This window comes from Macrotis lagotis, chromosome 7 (assembly GCF_037893015.1).
Source record: "Macrotis lagotis isolate mMagLag1 chromosome 7, bilby.v1.9.chrom.fasta, whole genome shotgun sequence".
Taxonomy (NCBI): Eukaryota; Metazoa; Chordata; class Mammalia; order Peramelemorphia; family Peramelidae; genus Macrotis; species Macrotis lagotis.
The window spans coordinates 192,573,142-192,580,930 of NC_133664.1; positions in this window are offsets into that span (position 1 = coordinate 192,573,142).

Genomic DNA, 7,789 nt, shown 5'->3' on the forward strand with positions numbered 1-7,789 from the left:
GTCCCACAGCTATGTAATTATTAAGTGTTTGAGGTTGGATTTGAACTCAGATCCTCCTAACTCTAGGACCTGTACTCTATCTACTGTGCCACCTAGCTGTCCTGTGCTAATGCTTTCTAAGGTCCTTTCCAGCTCTAAACTTATGATCCTCTGTTCCTCAAACACCCAGGTGAAAAGTTTCCCACTTTACTATGCACTTGTCTTAGGTGTATTAGTTTGACAGAACTCTCTTCTTTCTCCCTAATTGTCTCAAATCCCAGGAGTCATTCCTCACTCTGGGGCCAGTTGCTTTTTCCACTACTTCTTTGGTAGAGAGGAAAAATGTAGGAAGCCCTCCATTCTCCTGACACATACTCACTAGAATGGAGTGAAGAGAGGAAAAATAGTCTTTGATACATGTCATTATGCTTCAGCTTTGAAGATGATGCTCTGGACACTTTAGTTTTGTATCTCTGAGTTATCTTTGACTCCTCTTTCTCCCACTGATATCTTCTTGACTCTACCTTCATTTTAGCCCTTGCTTCTGTTCAATCTTTTATACTTTTACCACAATCAGCCTAATTCAGGGTCTCATTACCTTTTGCTCAGGTTATTTTAATAGCCTCCCAACTGATCCTCCTGCCGTCAATCTGTCTCCTCTGTGATCTATCCTTTAAAATATTTCTTCCCAAGTTGAAAGCTTTTTAGTCTTTAGATCCTTAAAATATCCCTTATAAACCTCTGACCCAAAACACTGTATGTTGCTATTTTAAAAAAAAGGTACTGAAAAAATACTTCTTTTAATGTCCAAAAAAGTTCAATAATAGTTATTTCTTTTGAGCTTATCTTTAGGGAAATTGCATTGTGGTCAAACTCAATACATTGCTGATTATCTTCCTGCACTTCCCTCCAAAGTCATTTATTTGCAGTTTTTGAGTCACCATATTCTGACCTTTTTCTAATATAGCAGTGGTGAATGTTGTTTTCTGACTGATATGTCATGTCTGACAAAAATGTTCTGGTGAGCATCAATCTTTTAAAAAAAGTGAAGTTGGGACATGTCATAACAAAAATAAGGATCATTCCTCTTGCCTCAGAAGATAGAATATTTTGGTTGATACCATTTTATATTTTGTCTAGGATAATTACTAAAAGGCTATTGAGGGGAATAATTATATTAATATTCTTCCTGGGTGCTAGGTAACTCATATAGATTAAAAATGAAGGCAAAAATATTGAGAAGGATGATAATATGAATCTTTCTAACTACGCTTAACACCCATGATGGACGAGTCAGAGTAATAATTTGACAAGGACTATTGAGAAAACTGGAAAGCATTTCAAAAGAAAGTAAGTATATATCATGTTGTTTAGTCATTTTCAGCTGTGTTTGACTCTGTGACTCCATTAAGGATTTTTCTTGGCAAAGATATTGGAGTGGTTTGCCTTTTCCTTCTCCAGTTCATTTTATAAGTGAGGAAACTGAGACAAACAGGGTTAAGTGACTTGGCCAGGGCTGTATAGTTAATAAGTATCTGAGCTCAGATTTGAACTAAGGAGGATGAGTCTTCTTGTCTTCAGACCCAGAGTTCTATCCTGTGCACCACTTAGTTGTCCTTATATCAGTAGTTTGTACCATATGCCATAACAAATTCTAAATGGGTATAAAAGACCACATCATAAAAAACACTGAAGGCAAACGAGGTATATTTATTGCAACTGTGCATAGGGGCAGAATAATTATCCAAATAGTAATAGAAGTAATTATAAAAGATAAAATATAGAATTTCAATTACATGAAATTGTAAAGCTTTTATACTAAAATTCTCAATGCAGACAAGGTAAGAAGGGAAATATCAATTAGAGAAAAATGTAAAGATAAAATCTTTTCATTATATTTTTCTGATAAAGGTCTAACATTCAAGATTTAGAGGAAATATATTAGCCCAAGAGCAATTTATTGATGGACAGATGATTAAGAGATATGAACAATTATCAAAACTATTAACAATCATATGAAAGACTACTTTGAATCAGAATTAAGAGAAATGCAGATTAAAACAGCTCAGAGATTTTGCCTCACATATAGCAAATTAGCAAAGATTACAAAGCTACAACTAGATAGCGTTATATTTGGTACAACTTTGAAATGGTCTAGTTATTTTGGAAAACAATTTAAGTTTATGTGAGAAAAGGAACTATTATATCCTTTGACCCAGAGATTCCATTGCTGGACATACCCCACCCCCAAGGATTTCAACTATAAGAAAAACAAGTCCCTTAAATACCATATGTTCATGGTAGCATTTTTTTTTGGTGGTAGCAAAAATCCAAGACAGCAATTGAGGAATGGCTGAACAAACAGTGATATGTGAATGTAATGAAGCATGTAATATTGACATAAGAAATTCAGAAAATATGTGAAGACATGAATTGAGAAGGGGTAACTAGGCGGTGAAGTGATAGAATGTTGGGTCTAAAGATGGGAAGACTGATCTTTCTGAATTCAAATCTAGCCTAACACTTACTAGCTGAGTGACCCTGGGAAAATTAGCTAATCCTATTTGCCTCAATTTCTTCATCTGTAAAATAATCTGGTGAAAAAAATGGTAAACTACTCCAGGATCTTTGCTAAGAAAACCCAAATGAAGTCATTTAGAGTTGGACATGATTGAAACAACTGAGCAAAAATAATGAACTTAAACAGAAACAACAAAATTTCCACAAAATGATTAAAAGAATGGAAATAAAAATAGAACTAATACCAGACTAAATGTATTGCATTTTCTATAGGGCTAGAATTACTGACTACATTTGATATTATTACAACTTCTAATGTTATAAATTTGAATATATGTAACTACTTCAAGGGATTCATTATTCTCACTAATCAGAACCCAGAAGTAGTTATAATCACCAATCTCTACCTAAAAGAAGGAATATCAATTGAAGACACCTAAATCATGTTTGCCAATTCTTTATATAATATGTGGTTTGAAGTTCATAAAACAACTTTTTATAAAGTATATAAGGATAAGATTGCTATTTATGATTTGATATGAAAAGTAAATGTGTTTCTTTGTGAATGATTTAATATTGCCTGTTAATGTATCAAAGGAAAATTATAAACTAATCAAAGGTCCTATTGTCTTCTAATCAAAAAATAGGACAAAAGACCATTCTTTTGCAAGTGGTCAAGTAATTTATAATTTAAAAGGCTTTGTTTGGAAATTTGAGTTCACACTGATTATTTTTCTGCTTTTCTCTGAAATTTATTGCTTTTCACTATTTAGCTTTACATTCTTAAACAGATGAACTCTTTCCTTGTTTTAAAAAATATTATTTCACAGAAAATTATCATCTCTGTTAAAATGGAGGAACCTTTAGTATCATTATAGTTCCTGTATAGATTAAAGATTTCTGAATCTTCTTGATCAGTGAGTTTGAACAGCACTAAGAAAGATGAGCATTTCAATTTTACCCTGACCATCCCATTTAAGCCATCACTGCTCTAGAATCCCTGAGCACCAGAACACTGATGAATTTCATTGATATGCTGGAGATGGGACCTCTTCTAAATTAAAAAATTAAATTTAGTGAATTATTGGTGGCATTACACTATGAGCCATATGAAGAGCTATTTCCCTTCTTCATCCTCTTTGGGAGCTGATCTGAGACTGCAGGCTCCCAGCTTTTCCATATACTTGGAGGAAGTCAATTTGACATTTAGACCTGAGAAATCATGACACCTATCCAGCCCCCTTTAACCATCTCTTGAGTCTAATAGAACAACTTTCAAAAAATTCATCAAAATTTGCATGTTCTGTACATGGGCTATTTTCTTGAATGTCTAGATTACTCTTACCCCCAATCACTCAAAAAATCCATTGTTAATAATAAAGAAATATTAGTAGGAGAAGTGATAGATTTGTAGTTTCCCCTTTCCAGTTAGTTATCCTAAGGGACTCTGAGTAGAATTATTTTAAGATAAGGAATTATATCTTCATCTTTCACAAGAAAACATTCTCTGGGTGAAGGTATATATTTGCAAATGAGTATGATATGAAATAAAAGGTATCAAGACAACTTTTTTTAAAGGTAAGATAAAGTTTAAACAGTGCTATAAATGAAATCGGAAAAAAAGTGTTTCCTATACCACAATTGATGTCTATTAATGTCTAATATCTAAAGTAAGCTCCTTGTGATTAGGGATGATGGTATTATTTGTACTTCTATTCACAGTGCTTAGCAGGTGGTATATATTTAATAAATATATTTATATTTATTGATTGATTGTATTGCAGAATTTTCTTCTACACAGATTGCTGTTTCCCTAACTTGTACTTATGAAGTTGACTTTTTAAACTCAAATGTAAGACTTCATATATTTCAACTGAATTCCATCTTCTCATAACCAGTCTAATTATCTAACTTATCAAGATATCTTAGCTCTTGACTATATAGTGTTATCCATTCTCCCAAATTTGGATCATCGTCAATTACCATAAGATGCCATATATATTTTTATCTTAGTTACTGATTTAAAAAAATCCAAAAGAACAGGGCTGTGCATAGATACCTGGGAGAAGTCACCTGGAGCTCTCCTCCCTAGTAGACTTCAAATGATTAACATCTGTTCTTTGGGTTTGGTCATTTGGTCAATTCCAAACCCCATCTCTCTATTTTTTTCCATGAGAGAAGTATTGCTATTTCATTAAATGTCTTGCTAAAATCTAGATAAATAATTTCCATAGTAATGCCTTAGACTAGGTTTAAGAATACATTGTGTTCAAAAATAAAGCATGTATTTTCTTTACAGTCTTGATCTTAAGGACCAGGAATCTACCACAGATTGATCTTAAGGACCAGGAATCTACCACAGATGAGGAAACAGCCTAGAAACTTAGTCATTTGGATTTAAGTGGTAAGTAGTCATCAATGTTTCAATGTCAACTGGAAAGGAGATCTCTAGGTGATTTTCCCCATGTTTGACCTCCATGCTTGACCTAATGATGTTTGTTATGCAAGTAGATGATGGGGAATATGGTTAGATAACAGTTTGTATGGAAGAAAATTCTCTACTCTGTTTTAGGCCAGATGGAAAAATTTTGAATACTGTTCTAATCAAAAAATTTTTGCTTAGAGGGAAATTTCCACACTGAGAAGAGCCTTTTCATATGTTCTCAGATATTTCTCTAACAAAAGTCATTTTTAAATCCACAATTCATAGGATTCTTGAACTAGCTATAACATGTAAGATGGAGAAATGGCCCAGAGGTTAGGTAACATTTCAGTTAATAATTGCTTCATCAAATAGAACATTAGTCACAACTTTTGGCACACCCTTAAAGAATCATTTTCCTAAAACTATTAAGTCCTTTTGTGACCATGCTCTTCAAGGAATCTCTTTTATACCTGGTCAAAGGTGGAAAAAAAAAAGATAGGTTCATTAACTGAAGTAGTCAAAACAGCTGCTTGCTTCTTGTAGATGAATCATTATTCCTCCTTCTTCCCTGACCTCTCTAGAGTGGAGTACTAGACTGAACTTGAGCTTCAGAAAAGTCAATTGTCAAATTTTCATTATGGGAATAGACTTTGGAAATGAGCAACTTACAAATCAAGGCTTGATTTACTGTCTTGTTGTTTGATTGGACTTAAGAAAGTGATGGTGAAATTGTTAAAGCTGCTGAATCTGAAAAAAAAATGCTCTGCTTTTTAAGAGAGTTAGGTGTTATACATTTACCAGGACATCCCAGTCTGATGGGCAAAGAGATTACTGGATGGATCAGTTGAGGGCCCCTTGCCCTTATCAGAACATTGCTGTAATTACTTCTGAGATGATCAGGAGAGGAGAGAGAAGAAGATTATTTCAGAATTGATATTGAAAAGAAAGAGTGATAAGATTCTTTCAGAGAAACTGTTCAAGTTACACATTAAGACCTTTAAAATTCCTAATATTTATAAAAGAGGATGTGTGTGTGTGTGTGTGTGTGTGTGTGTGTGTGTGTGTGTGTGTGTGTGTGTGAGAGGGAGGGAGGGAGAGAGAGAGAGAGAGAGAGAGAGAGAGAGAGAGAGAGAGAGAGAGAGAGAGAGAGGTTTAACTACATCTCCTGAAAAAGATCTGGGAGTTTTAGTGTACTGCAAGCTCAATAAGAGTCAGTAGTGCAATGTGATAACCAATAGGTTAATTCAAACTTGAACTGATTGAAATGTAGAGCTTCTAGGAAAAAGGAGATTGAAACTTGATTAGACCATATTTTGAACATTTTATTTACTTCTGGAATTCATAGTTTAGGATGGTGATAAGTTGAAGTATTTCTGGAGAAGAAAAACCAAAGTTATCAGTGATCTAGAGTCCTTGTCATAGAGTAATTGAATGACCTGGGTACACATTATCTAGAGAAGAGCCTTGGGGATACATGATTTTTGTGTCCATGTATATTAAAGGTTGTCATATGGAAGAATGATTAGATTTGTTTTGTTTGTTCTCATATTGGAAAACTAGGAACCATGCTTGGAAGTTGCAAAGAGACAGTTTAGGCTTGAAATTAGCAAAAGCATTCTAACAGATCTATTCCCAATGGAATGGCCCATCTAGATAGGGAGAGTGTTTTCATATAGAAGCTGGATAATCACTTGCTGAGTGGATTATTAGTGGAGTTTTTTTTGATATGGCAAAGATTAGATAGCCTTTGAGTTCCTTTGAAACTCTAAATGATGTCATTGATTTTATACTTTTACAATATTTAGTCATTCCTTTTGTCTAGAACTTGATAATGCATTATTTATTTTACTTTCACTGCTTCTTAACTGTTCTCACCAAATGAGTCCTTAGAAACCAAACTACATATCTGATGCTAGTTACTCATGTCTGTTCACATGGGAGAGAGGATAGGCATTTTCAAATTTTGAAAACAATAAATTGCTCAGAAAAGACAGTAAAAGAGTATGCAGCAGTGGTGATAGGGACTATGTAGCATTCTGGCATCCGAATTATTCACAGAATAAAAATAAGGCTGTAGATATTTAGTGACTGATGACAGAATTGAATGAATTAAAAATTTGGCAGTACAATTTAACTTCATATGTATGTTCTAGCTGCTGAGCAGAATCAGTTTCCAAAGTAGCAATTAGTAATTTATTAATTCCTTGTTTAGGATAAGGTTCATCAACTTTTTCCTGATGAAGATTAAAAAAAATCCCAAACATGAAAGTTTGTAGGGGAGAGATAGGTCATTTAGAGTAAGATGATGACTAAGTGTACTCCTAAATATTCTCCTTGCCTCAAATCTCTCCTCCAGTAAATTTTCCATTCAGTTTCCTATGTAATTTTCCTTAAGTTCAGGTTTGTTCATGCCATTCCCCTCCTTAGTAAACTCCAGTGACTCTAGCTCTATATTGCCCCTAGGATCAAATGAAAGTACTTCTATTTAGCTTTTAAAGTCCTTTACAAATTCATCCCAACCTTTCTTTCCAATCTGATTAATAATACCTAAGCATTTTAAGGTTTGCTAAGTGTTGTACAAATATTATTTCTTTTTAGTACTTACAACCATCCTGGGTGGTAGATGCTATTATGGAACTACCATTTTACTTATGAGGAAACTGAAGCAGATAGAGGTTGAGTGACTTACCCAGGTCACAGAGCTAATGTGTCGGAGACTGAATTTGAACTTAGACCTTTCTGACTCCAAACCCATTACTCTATTCAACTTATCACTTACCTATCTCATAATAAAAGCCAGATAAACTAAGATTTAGTGTTTTCTTTCCACATTTTTACATTTCTTCATTCTTGTGGTCTAGCTAG